The sequence below is a fragment of the Danio rerio genome, chromosome 14 (genome assembly GCF_049306965.1).
Source record: "Danio rerio strain Tuebingen ecotype United States chromosome 14, GRCz12tu, whole genome shotgun sequence".
NCBI lineage: Eukaryota > Metazoa > Chordata > Actinopteri > Cypriniformes > Danionidae > Danio > Danio rerio.
In genome coordinates this window covers 46,443,522-46,457,988 of record NC_133189.1, presented here as the reverse complement: position 1 = coordinate 46,457,988, position 14,467 = coordinate 46,443,522, and the positions used below count along the sequence as shown (strand labels likewise).

The 14,467-nt window shown below is 34.6% G+C and overlaps 1 protein-coding gene across 2 annotated transcripts in view; it reads left to right on the top strand.

Moving 5' to 3' along the window:
• Positions 1–14,467, top strand: part of fgfrl1b (fibroblast growth factor receptor like 1b) — a 515,733-nt gene that overhangs the window by 290,651 nt on the left and 210,615 nt on the right. For both annotated transcript variants that reach the window (XM_073921387.1, XM_073921388.1), the window contains one exon: positions 889–961. The gene's annotated coding sequence lies outside the window, so the exon portion shown is untranslated. The remainder of the gene's footprint in view (positions 1–888; positions 962–14,467) is intronic.

Genomic DNA, 14,467 nt, shown 5'->3' with positions numbered 1-14,467 from the left:
TTGTTAACACTGCTTATTCAACAGACATTTAACTGACTATAAGAAACCTGCCAACTTGTACTAACCCTAACCCTAACTCTAACCCCAAACCCAAGCGAATAGTCTACTAATAATCTAATAAGTTGAAATGTAGATGCAATGTAACTTTTTTACAAGAGATTTTACAGTTTTACAATGTAAAATTATTACAAGAGCTTGGCATGAAACTCTACATTATTATGATGCGTTTTTCTGATGACATATGATGGATATAGTTGAATAAAGTTGTATAAAAAAAAATTAATTAATTCATAATTAAAAAACATATATAAGGAGCTGTTTTTTTTTGTTTTTTTTGTTTTTTTTCTCAGTTTTTGTTTTCGCGAATCTGCCAGAAGCCACTCTGTACACTTTTTGAGATCTCAAATTTCTCTCACAAATTCCATTTGTGCCTGCTGTTCTTGCCTAAATCCACCAGACTGACCGACCGACCGACTGACTGACTTACTGACAGACCAATCCACCTAAAAGCAACAGCATCATACCACCCCATAGCATTTGTTTTAAAGAAAATATAATTTGTGATCTTCAGAAATGTATATAGGGCTATATTTTCAGAATGAACCTGCTGTATGTTGCGAAAATCACATAGAAAAAGGCAAAAAGAGCAAGAGGTGTATGTGGAATGGATAAATGCCACATTCTCTAAATGTCATTTTCTCTCCTTCCCAAACACTCAGCCATAAAAGCTTATCATGGGAGCTTTTTGAAATTATGCATGTAGTGAATAAGTATCCCCCACTGTGCTTCATGCACCCCCATGTCAACATTACAATTTCAGTCAAATTCACAATCACTGTGTGCATTACCTTTATTCCATTTGATTCTTGGTGTGCTTTTTTCCCTCAGAATCCTTTGAGATGACTCAGTCAAGAACGTGTTGACTTGTGTTTACCTACAGATCCCCATACTGTATATCCAGGTAAGAGAGTGTATGAGTGATTATTATTAAGAGAGAGAGACTGAAGGAGCAAGGCTCACTCAGCACTGAGCACTGATTGCATTAGGACTGATTGGATTGGATTTAGTTGAAAAGGCCCATAATTAGTACCACCTGCCCGGGCTGTGACCCCCTTTCAGAGTAAGGAGGGGTAGATAGTCAACTCTCATCCCACATCATCGTATCTGTCTCAATATGTATCTCAGGCTACATAGTAACGGCAACAACCTCTATGTACTGGATTTGAAATGTGTCAATGCAATTCAGACATACTACTTACACTATCAATGCCTTTTGTTTACACGAAAAGTAATGTAAATTATCGCACAACTTTCTCTCTATGTCACATCCAAGTGTACTTCATTTAAGTAAGGCATGTAGCTTACTGCTTTTCCTGTTTCTGCTATATTTATATTTAGTTCATACTACCATACCTTTTTCTCTGATATGTTTTATATTCACGCCATACTACTTTGTCTTATTTGAACTTATTCCATGTAAGACGTACTGTTTCTGCCATATTTTGATGTTTAAGGAATATTATACAATACTAATCTTGCTATTTCAACAGCATTTTCATTTCCGGCATTGAAAAGGCACTGTGAAAAAAACAAAACAAAAGGGGGCTAATAATTCTGACTATATATATGCGTGCGTGCGTGCGTGCGTGCGTGCGTGCGTGCGTGCGTGCGTGCGTGCATGCATGTGCGTGCGTGTGTGTGTGTGTGTATATGTATATTTTATATATTTCCCAAATTATGTATAACAGAGCAAGGAAATTTTCACAGTATGTCTGATAATATTTTTTTTTCTGGAGAAAGTCTCATTTGTTTTATTTCGACTAGAATAAAAGCAGTTTTTAATTTTTTGAACACCATTTTAAGGAAAAAAATAATTAGCCCTATTTTTTTTCGATAGTCTACTGAACAAACCATCATTATACGATAACTTGCCTAATTACCCTAACGTGCCTAGTTAACCTAATTTAACTAGTCAAGCCTTTAAATGTCACTTTAAGCTGTGTAAAAGTGTCTTGAAAAATATCTAGTCAAATATTATTTACTGTCATCATGCCAAAGATAAAATAAATCAGTTAATAGAAATGAGTTATCAAAACTATTCTGCATCCTGAATCTTACCTAAACTCAACTTCTACCTTACTAACTGTTAATAACCAGCTAGTTTATTTTGCTAATAGTATTAGTTAATGGTTAATTAATTCTGTGAATTGTGACAATAAAGTGTTACTATTATTTCTGACATTACTTCTAGTTCATTCATAACACTGACAGTGGTCCATCATTTCTGGGATGCAGAACTGCAAGCAGTGTGTCATGTTGTAAGTCCTGTATAACACATGCAGGAAATATGTACTACATACAGTTCACACTGCAGCAGTAGTACAAGTAGTATGCTCCTCTGAACAAGCCAACAGTTCCTTCACTTCCCCCTTTTTCTTTCTCTTGCGCTCATTCCAGCTGTGGCAGAGCCATCAAAGAACAATGTACGACTCCGGTCTCTCCGGTTGCATGATTGCTAAAGCAATATTCAGCCCTACTGAGAAAGACGCAGCAGATGGAAGGGAAGAAAGTGAAGAGATGGAGACCAAGTGGTGTAATTATTTTGGAAAGATTGGAAAAACCCTATTCCAAAACTCAGGCTGCGACATGTAGGGGGAAGGAAAGTGAGAAAGAGATAGAAAATGAAAATGAAAGCCGGGATGAGAAAGACAGAAAGGGAGAGGAATATCAAGGGCTCTTTTTTGAAAATAGCAGAACAGACGCCTCGCTGCCTCATGCATACACAGCAGTGGGAAGAGGAGCAGACCACCTCAAAAAAAGTCAAATTAGAGATGTTGGAATTGGAGTGTTTCTTCTCAAAGCCTCATCTTGTTCATCCATTTGAGAAGCCAAATGCTGGGGCATGGCGAGAGGGGAAGGGAAACTTCCTGATAGCATGAATAAAAAAATCCCTACCTTCTCTAAGAGCTGCGGGCATTGAGCCAAATGGAGATTCATACTGAAAGACGCCTCTTTGAGCTCTGCGTCCATTTATTGACTGGTTTATGTTTTGTTTTGTAGTTTTTTTTTTTTTTAATGTGAGACGTGCATTTCATTCGGAAGACATGGTTAAGAGAGGAACGGGACGGCCAGTTCATTTGTAATATGAATAATTTGGAGCTTGTGTACTGGCTGAGCATTTGCAGATGGACAAGGTCTTACCCTGCTTCATTATTAACGTAAGAACAAGTGCTCTGCGCACATCACTGAATGATGAGAGAGCTATTTACAGGCCGCTAGCATTTCAGAGAGCAGTTTAGCTGAGTAACCGAACGAATGGATGGGAAAATGATGCTTTTTTGTTTATCAAAATGTCAGACGGTGTCATGTGTTTTACTTTCCAATTAGTTCTTTTTTTCTTTGACTCCTGAGAATATCTTATTACTGCTGATGGGGCCTAATCAAGCATACTTCCATCATGCTGCTCTCATATTTCTGATAACGATGCAGTTTTGTCTGTTGCTATGAGGATGTTATATTTTTTCATTGCAACCTTGTGTTTGTTTGTAAATGTGCAGTGTTGTGTACTTATAAAACAGCTTTTAAGCTTTTAGTATGAAGGCCAAGTGGTGTAATTATATGTATATTTCATGTATACGACACAATATATACAGTTGTACACATTTCTAAACATAATATTTTTAATAACTCATTTCTAATAACTGATTTATTTTATCTTTGCCATGATGACAGTAAATAATATTTTACTAGATATTTTTCAAGACACTTCTATACAGCTTAAAGTGACATTTAAAGACTTAACTAGGTTAAGGTGAACTAGGCAGGTTAGGGTAATTGAGCAAGCCATTGTATAACAATGGTTTGGTGTGTAGACTATCTAAAAATATATAGCTTAAAGGGGCTAATAATACTGACCTTACATGTTTTTTTTTAAATCCAAAACTGCTTTTATTCTAGCTGAAATAAAACAAATAAGACTTTCTCCAAAATATATATATATATATATATATATATATATATATATATATATATATATATATATATATATATATATATATATATATATATATATATATATATATGTATATATATATATATATATATATATATATATATATATATATATATATATATATATATATATATATATATATATRTRTATATATATATATATATATGTATGTATATATGTATGTATATATATATATATATATATATATATATATATATATATATATATATATATATATAATAATTCTGACTTCAACTGTAATGCAATTAATATATATATTTGTGCTGTCATTCGATAAAAAAAATTAACTAATGATCCACACTTTTTTTTTTATTTAATCGCGAATAATTGCAACTACTCACGTTTACAAGACTGAAACTTGTAATTTTGCCTATTCAAATGTAAAAATTTATGTAAACGCAAGACAAAAACTATTTAAATTTAAAATATTATTGTTTATTAGAATTTTTGTTTAACTTGTAACACAGATTTCTTCATGTAAACAACAAACCCACGATAAACCATCAAGATCCTGGCTTGACAGCCATATTTATTACAGAAATAAAAACACAGGCATGTTAGTGTTTTTTGAACTTCAAAACAATCATTGCCAATAAAGAAAAAAATTATTTCCAAGTTGTATTTCTAAGTGGACTGCAAAAAAAAGCCAAAGTATTATTAAAACAATAAAGTATTGAATTTGAATAATTGTAGTCATTGTAAAGTTGTATTGCTGTGAGTTGAGAACATTAATTATAAAGTTGAAGTCCTCCTTTACATTCAGACAGTTGCTAAAACAGTCCAGTCTCTTGACATTATCGGGGACCACAATGTGGACCTTTTCTTTTGAATGATGTGAGCTAAAAGTGCATCAAAATCTCATGGCAATTCGTAACTTTTCGATTTAGTGGCTATGGACAATGACGTTTAGGCAGATGTTTATATATATTTGTTGAGAGAATTTGCATGCACGTTTTTTGCAACACAGGCTCATTGTGGACACATACCCCTGTCTATATTTCTGGAGATCGTGAATTATGTAGCCAGAGTTACAAATGGCTGCATTTCGCTTTAAAAAAAATAACACTACGTCGACAGCTTCTGTTCCTTTTAGTGCTATCAGCTGACCGCTTACCTCTGTACGGACGGCTATTCCAGTGTTACCAGTTTGCCAGTAGCTTTCCGCATACACCGATGTATGCCCACCGTGCTGAGATGACCGCGAAGCTGTGGTTTGAGTCTATAAATATGAATAAACGACAGGCCTGGTTGGCTGAAGCATATATTGCGTGCTGTGGTGGATTTATTCAAGGGATGCGTGAGAGAAATTTGAGATAATCAAAAAGCATACACAGCGGCCTCTGGTGGATTTATAAGATCAAAAACTTTGAGCAGATGTACCTCCAGTTATGTATTTCGCTGTCCCCAGAAATGTAGACCTGGGTATGTATCCGCAATAATCTTGGATTGGTTTATAGTCAAATGTTTTTTCTAATTTTTAGTTCAATATGCATGCATTTTCTTAACTTTAATGTGTTTGAGCTATCTTGCCCACTGTGCACTTGCCACATATGCAGTTTTGTACTGGTTAAGCAGTGTAACCGTAGAAAATAGCAGTTTATTGATATGTGACAATATTGATAACACCATTTTTTTTACAAGTGTTTGTTAAGCCATGTACATTGTTACAAATGATTTCTGTTTCAAGTTAATTATATTCTTTTGAACCCTATAACATTTTTGTGTTTTTGCTTTCAGTGCACACCATACTGCCAGAATATTTCCAGATGGCCAAAATTATTGCAAATATTCAGAGAAACATTTAGTGCATATGTTCAATTCCCTGGTAATTTTGCAAAACAGCAAACCAGTCTGTTTATAGCATTGTGTTGAAATAAGTGAAGCACAGTATTCATATCAAGCATACTAATGCATTTTACACACTCATTCCAGGCTTAACTTTCCTCTGACAAGCTTTGAATCCTATTTACTTGCGATTAATCTTCAAAATGTGAGTGAATAGGCTTTAGTTTGAAGCGTCTGAGATGAGAGGATGTTTCTGTACTCCTGTCTTGTGCCTATTGATTTTGCCACAGGTGCACACTAATAACTGTAATCTACATTCTGTGTGTCTAAGTGCGTGTTTGGGAGATTACTTGTGTATGTGTGTGTGGTCTTCTCCCCTCCTTCATTTGTTGCAATCATCTATCGGAGAAATCCTTTATCCGCCTGTAAGGAAATCGATAGCACAATGTCAACTCGGATTTTCATTTGACACAGACAAGCTAACAAGACACAACAACAGAAAGATATCAAAGGAAAATGCATCACAATAGTTGAACAGACACCCATAAAAGTATTATTAGGAGGCTGGCATTTTCTTGTGATCTTACACTAATGTAAGACAAATGTGAATGTTCACACAGATGTTTGCATGTTGGATTTATTTAGATCATTTTATTGTGATGTAGGCAGAACGGTGGCTCAGTGGTTAGCACTGTCACCTTAAAGCAAGAGGTTTGCTGGTTTGAGTCCCAGCTGGGGCAGTTGGCATTGCTGCGTTTCTGTTGCATGTTCTCCCCGTGTTGGCGTGGGTTTCCTCCAGGTGATTAATTTTCTCCCACAGTCCAAAGACCTGTGGTATAGGTGAATTGGGTATAACAAAAAAAAAAAAAAAAAAAGGCCAAACCCAGTACTGGGTTGCGACTGGAAGGGCATATGCTGTGTAAAACACATGCCGTAGTAGTTGGTGATTCATTCCGCTGTGGTGACCCCTGTTAAATAAGGGGCTAAGCCAAAGGAATATGAATGAATTTCAGTGCGATTCTTTCATGTTGTGCCTTCCCTAAGATGACTTGAAGCCCATGGACACACATTAATAATCTTATCCATCCCCAAAATCCACATTGCATGCCCTAAGCGGTGCTTCAATGCCTGGGCAGACAACAGATTTGAGACCGGACTTATTTTGTGAGGTTTAACCAATGCAAAATTTGAAGGTCAAAACAATTAAGGAGTAAAAATATGGCCCACATGGTGCTAAATAGTTGCAAAGTCAAACTTCAGATAGTGAATTATCAGGTGACTCAGCTAAAGTCATTTTTACATACATGTGAATGCTAAATTATTATTCATCCTGTGAAATTTTTATTATTTTTTATTTATTTAAGTGCTGTTTAATAGAGCAAAATAAAAAAAGAATTTATATATATATATGTATATATATATATATATATATATATATATATATATATATATATATATATATATGTGTGTGTGTGTTTGTGTTTGTGTGTGTGTGTGTGTGTGTGTGTGTGTGTGTGTGTGTGTGTGTGTGTGTGTGTGTGTGTGTGTGTGTGTGTGTGTGTGTGTGTGTGTGTGTGTGTGTGTTACTAGATATTTTTCAAGATTAAAGTGACATATAACGACACAACTGGGTTAATTAGATTAACCAGGCTGGTTAGGGCAATTAGGCAAGTCACCGTATAACAAAGGTTTGTTCTGTAGAGTATTGAAAAAAATATATACTTTAAGAGGCTAATAATATTGACCTTAAAATGTTTTTTTTTAAAAGTTATGAGTAAGTAATGAGGTATTTAAGTAACTCATTACCTTCAACACTGAGTTAAACAGTAAATTAACTACAATTAAATTAACTTTGAATTAACTACATTCATTTCATTTGATAAAGTTGACTGTTTTTACAGGTTTTACAGTGTAACTAACTAACTAACTTTACTAACTAGAATAGCAAGGCAAGTTAGTTTAATTAGGAAAGTCACTGGACAACAGTGGTTTGTACTGTAGAAAATTGACAAAAAAAAAAAAAAAAAAACTGAAAGAGGCTTATAATAATGACCCTGAAAATTGTTTTTTAAAATTTTTAAAACTGCTTTTATTCCAGCCAAACTAAAAGGAAAAAGACTTTCTCTAGAAGAAAAGAATATGTAATAGGAGCTACTGTGAAAATGTCCTTGCTTTGTTAAACAGCACTTGGGACATATTTGGAAAAGCATTAACATTTTACAGGAGGGTCATTTAGCTTTTAACTGAATAGCTATTTTTTATTTTATTAATTTGTTTTTTATTGTTTTGAATTGGTATGCTGAGTCCTTCACATGACTTGAGGACAATGATATGTTTTTTCTTCACAAATTAACAATTTGATAAATGTTTTTTTAAATTCATTTAATTTTTTTAGTCAAATTGTAGTCATGAAGTATATTACAAAATCTGTTCCATTGCTTTATTTAATTCATATTGTGGCCCTGATTTACCACATGATTTACTAGCAATTTCTAGTTACAAACATGTAATTATTTTCTTTTTCTCATCTCAATCCATTCACAGTATACACTCAAAAAAAAAGATGCCTGCAAAATTGTTGCAAACATATTATGCGTTGAATTTAAACAAACAAATTAAATTTAGCAATATTCAATTTGTTTGTTTAAATTCAGCCCAAATAAATTGTTTACGACCACTTACCTTAGAAAATCTGAGTAAAACTAAGGAATCAACTTTGATTCTTTTTTTACAATATCGCATGTTTTTGTACACACTGTAAAAAAATGCTTGGTTGAACACAATTCTTTTATGTTGTCTTAACACAAATTGATTAAATTAACTTTATTGTTTTTAAAAAATTTAGTTTAGCAAAAACAATTAAATATTTCCAAAAAGCTCAATAATTGTGTTGTTTCAGCTTATTTTAAAAAAGTAGAACAAGCAGCAAAAATATTTTTGAGTGCACTGTAAAAAATGATTACTTAAAAAAACTGAGTAAGCCTATTGCCTTAAAAATGACAAGTTGATTTTACTTAATCTCCTAGGGTTTAGTGGCCACATACGTGGACAGCACATTGTAGCTCTTAAGTGGCTATTTAAAATAATTTTTTTATATTTTGTTACAGACATACAGTGTCATCCTGCAACATTTTTGAGGCATCTTAAAAATCCTTCATGCTGCCCAACACAAATCAGTAAAGTTAGCTTAACTGTTTAAAATGGATTTAACATTAAACAATTAAGTTCTCCTAAAAATAAAAAAAACAAGAATTGTGTTGATTCCACTTATTTTAAATACTTTAATTTGAACACGCAGGGTGACATGGTGGCTTAGTGGTTAGCACAGTCACCTTACAGCAGGAAGGTTTCTGGTTCGAATCCTGGCTGGGTCAGTTGGTCTCCGAGTGCTCCGGTTTCCACCATAGTCCAAAGACATGCGCTATAGGTGAATTTACTAAACTAAATTGAACGTAGTGTATGAGTGTGAATGAGTGTGTATGAATGTTTCCCAGTAATGGATTACAGGTTGAAAGGCATCCGCTGCTTAAAACATATGCTGAATAAGTTGGCAGTTCATTCCACTGTGGCAACCCTTGATGAATAAAGGGACTAAGCCAAAGGAAAATGAGTGAATGAAAGAATTTGAACAAGCAGAAAAAAAATTAGGTGTAGTTTAAATAAAAAAAAAAATTTCAGTACTGCATTTAATAAATAGTATCATATGGCATATAAGAATAAAATATTATTTTTGTATCATTTTTTTTTTACTATTATTAGTGTACATTGTTTTATTGTATCTCAATTGGTAAAGATGTATCCATTATTTTTGGAAAGCTGGAAAATGTAATAACTAAGTTACCACGTAATGACGTTCTTCGTAATTGCATTCAGTACAGCAGTAACACTGTCACATCCGTCTGTGACCACCTGAGGGCGCTGTAGCGCTCTAGGACTTTGTAGGCGCTACAGTGCCCCAGGAAAAAACTACATTTTCATACATGCCCCGCGCACACACCGGAACACCTACACTGACCTGCCATCACATCTGTTTTGTGTTACCGTTAATTATCTGGACTATATATCCTACCATTCCACCTATGTTTGTCATCGCGTCGTTTGTCTTCCTTGTTCGAGTTTCCTGTAAGTCTTAGATTTCCAAGTTTGTATTTCTGATCCTGTTCTCGTATTTTTGCATTAGCCTAGTTCGTGTGTCATTTGTCTAGTCTGTTTTCTAATTAGGTTTAGTTTTAGTTTGAGTTTGTTTTTCCTGAGCCTCGTCTCTGATTTAGTTTCTGGTTTTGTCGTTTATTTGTTACTTTGTATTATCACCTTGTTGGCTGCACTGTAAATAAATAATCTGCACTTGAATCCGCACCTTTTGTTTATTGTTTTTGATCACGCTAAACGTGACAAACACACACTATGATAAAAGCTTCATTAATTGTCATGCAACACGCCTCTGGGATCATCACATGTCAAGAATTTACTACACAAAAACAAAGCCTGTTTGGTTCTTGTCAGAAAGCATGATGTTCAGTTTCTCCATGTGATTGACTGATGGGCTGATCTGTCTCTCTCTTCAGCACTGCTGATGTTAAATGCATCCCTCCTCTCCTTATGGCTGCAGGGGGATCAATATTAGTACTAGTCCTGTAGTATAGGCTCTGAACCATCTTTAACCTCAGTCTAGGGTTTAGGCCTCTCCGAGTTGCCCTTAACTGACTGTGAAGCCCTGGAGGCCTGTCTGAAAACTCAAAGACCTCGAGGCACGGTCAATAACATCAGATGGAGAATTTAGTCATGGAGAGCATGAGAGAGAGAGAGAGAGAGAAAGCACTCGGCAAACTGACTTTTGATCATTTGAAGGGATCAGCGATTAGGAAAATGGTTGCGACGTGGGCTATTCTTGGCATCATATTATATAGAGGCGTTTGATGACTCAAAGTGCAAATTGCAGACACATGTGTATGTACTCCTGTGGTTTAATTCATAAATGAGAGAGGTAGGGCTGCTTCAGCTTGGAAGATATTTCTCACAAAGCGTTAATAACCTGGCCCTTCATTAGCTGAGTTTTAATTTGTGAATAAGAGGGTAGTTAACAGTAAATTAACACACACAGGCGTACTGAGCACCTTGGGACTTCCAAGTATCAGACAGATACTTTTACACACACACGCATATAGAGAGTGTGTGGAGCAATGTGTTATTCCTTGATTTAAGGATAGACTGTGCATTCAAAGGAAAAAATGAGCATAAACAAACTACAGAGTGAAAGTTTTTTTAATTAATATAATATAATTAATATAATATTATGTTCAGGATTTCTTTAAACACACTGTACTGTAGTACAATAACTGTTTTTCACACTGCTGACAATTTTCTATAAATCCTCACAGCAAAAATACTGTTTAGATTTACAGCACAATTTATCTTGCTGTTATTTTATTTACAAAGGTGTATACGTTTTTGTCAAATATGCAGTCATTTTGACAATGAAGCTAATTACAGTTATAAAAAATAAAGCTATTACAGTTAAATACTGTGTTATTTACAAAAAAAAAAAAAAACATTAACATGTATATATGGCCATGGTTTTCAGCAGCTATTATTCTAGTCTTTAGTACCATGATTCTTTAGAAATTGTTTTGTAAAATCTAATGATAATAATACATTGCCATGAATAATTTATTTATTAATTTTTTTGTGTGTGTGTGTGTATGTGGAAATTCCTTCCTTGATGAACAGAAAGTTATATAGTATATCAATAATAATAATTTCCTACTTTGTAAAAAAAAAATATGAATATGAATAGTTCAGATGCAAAAACTTCTAAAAACCATTTCATATTTTCTTTTAAAATTAGCCCTTTTCTCCGACTCTTGTGTGTAGGCTCAGTGATTTTATTTTTATAGTGACAAATAAATTTTCATTGCCTTTGGAGGCTGAGAAAAATGTTCATTTTAGAAGGACTAATATTGCATTTATGCAACAGTTCGACGGCGTAGTTGTGTATAGAAACATGAACATCAATCAAAAACACTTTTGTATGAGCAACTTTGTTCCACCATTCATATCTGCAGCTGACCTCAGAATAGCAGAAACTATTGCTACTTTATCAACGTCACTTTAGAGGTAGTTTTTGAATGATTCTCTAGTATAATGTCTGAAGTGATGACAAAACAAGTGCTTTTGCTCACATTTTAAAATTATAAGGCTGAACGCCATGAAATGTCATCAGTCGACTACAAAGATTTTCCAGTATTTCTGTGTTGCAATCGGGATATTAGAATAATTAACCCAGAAAAAGCTAAAGAAACACAATCACTACCAGATTACCGTTGTGTTTGTGATCAGGAAAAGCACTAAACACATGTGGGCATTTCTTCTTTTTTTTTTTTCTGAACTAATCTGCAGTAGCGAAAACAGGAGTCTCAGAAGGCCACCCAAAAAGTAACCCAGGGTTATACAAAGAGTGGCCAACACAAAATACATACATTTCTTATATGTGAGTCCCATCTCACACTAAATACACTACAATTATATGGTGTAAATACAGCACTACAACATACAAAAGAAAGAGATCGACTTATAATGTCACTTACCAGTTTAATGTTTTTTATCAGCTGTAGTTTTTTTTTTTTAATTATTATTTTTTTACCTTAAGTTCATGTACAAACCATAACGACATATTCAGCAATCCAATACATATAGTGTTAGTGTTGATGTAAAAGCAGATGACTAGGAACATAACAAAACAAAAAAAACATAAATAAATATAATGAAAAAGAGGGGTGTGAGTGTCACAACCTGTGTTCCTTGTGTGTTTTTCATCATGTGACCTTTCCCCATGAGCTCCCTTGTTCCAGTTCCTGCCATGTGTTAATGTTCATCACCTTCACCTGTGCTCATCCCTTGAATGTAATCAATGTCATCATCCCCAGTGTTTTTATAGTCCCTGTGTTTAGTCATTTGTGGGCTGATATTTTCACCCCATGTTCTTCCTGTGTTTATCTATGTAAGGGATCATTAATAAATCTACATGTTTTTATGATCCTGTGATCCTGTGCCTTCCTGTAGTGAACTCGGGCATGACAGTGAGGGTCTTAATCAAGTAATAGAAATGAGTCCAAGGCAAGTGCAAGCTTTCGGCCATTTCTGTTCCTCATGAAGTGAAGAGAGGGATTTCACCTCAGGTAATTGCATCTATGAATGAAATGTTTTAGTTAGAAAATTACGCAGAGTTTTTGTTCTCTAAGGGTTTATTATGCAGTCTCTGTCGACATCTTGTGGATGGACAATGTCAACCAATATTATTCAAATATAATAATGCATTATTTAATGTATTAACTTAAATTTATTTATCTGTTTCAGATGCATTGTATATAAAATTAGGTGCTATATTATATAAAAAAAAACATACTTGTATTATAATAGATGGCTTTACTGAACCCAAACTTAAATGGTAACAAAATCGGTCATAGTGTGTGAGTGCATGTGTGAACTGTATATATGTTATAGTATATAGAAAGTTATGGTTTGGTTAAATAGGTAACAAATATTTAATGACATAATAAAAGACTCATAACTAAGTGAATGGAGAATAAAAAAAAGAAACACGACAAATAATTATTTAAGGAAAAATCCCTTTAAGGACAGATGATCGTTCTTTGTACTATCTATATGAATACCCTTAAGTGTGAGCTTTGGCTATTTTTGGGCCAGATTTAGCAGCATATCAGAATTCAGCTGGAAGCCAGAAAAAAAACAAGCTGGACAAGTTAATTTGACTCTGTGCCCGGCGCACTAATGGAAAAGGCATATGGGCCGTGCGGGTTCACAGTGAGTTGGCGCAACCCATTTAGTGACCCAGCACAGAGATTTCACAAGGGACCTCCTCTGAACACCATCAATACACACACGCACAAACATAAGCCCACTCATAAATTGAGTGATACCTGATGTGGGCAGGTGATGGAGATCGCCGTCAATATTTTGTTAGAGGAGGTCATGAGAAGGCTGGTCATGAACGAGAGCGACAGGGAGTGACTGAAACTGACTGGAAAGCTAAAACACAACATCATCTGTCAGCTCACACACTTCAGACTATCAAAGGTCCTGTCAAGACTTTCAGCTGAGTTTAGACACTTCAGTGTCCTTTTACCTACTGTTTACAGACTCGCACTGTTATTTGGTGTCCAAATTGTTTCTGATTTCCCCTGTGACTGGCTTTGAAAGGGTTTCAGGCTTTCCACAACATCTGTAGATAGAAATGTTTTCAAAAAGCAACAGCACAGACCAGCTTGAGATGCTTTGCTGGGCTCATCGTCTGTGCTCAGCTGCACTCTTCAAGTGTCCCTATTATGCTGTTTTTATGGTGGCTAGGCTCTCAAAATGCTGGATTGTTTTGTTGTTGTTTTTTTCAACTCAAATGCTTGGTCGAGCATCTGGGTTTAGGTTTACATTTAAAAACGGTGCTATATTTTGTGCTATTTTACCCAGCAGCTGGACTAAAAACTAGTCAAATTGGCTAGTTTTTAGTTCAGTGTTATTATATTCTGTCATAACTCCATGCACTGCAACTTGTGATAAAAGATATATTTTCCATGTTGACAGAGTTTGTAACCCCTTTCACACAGCGATACCGGTAAATATCTAGAAAATTACTGC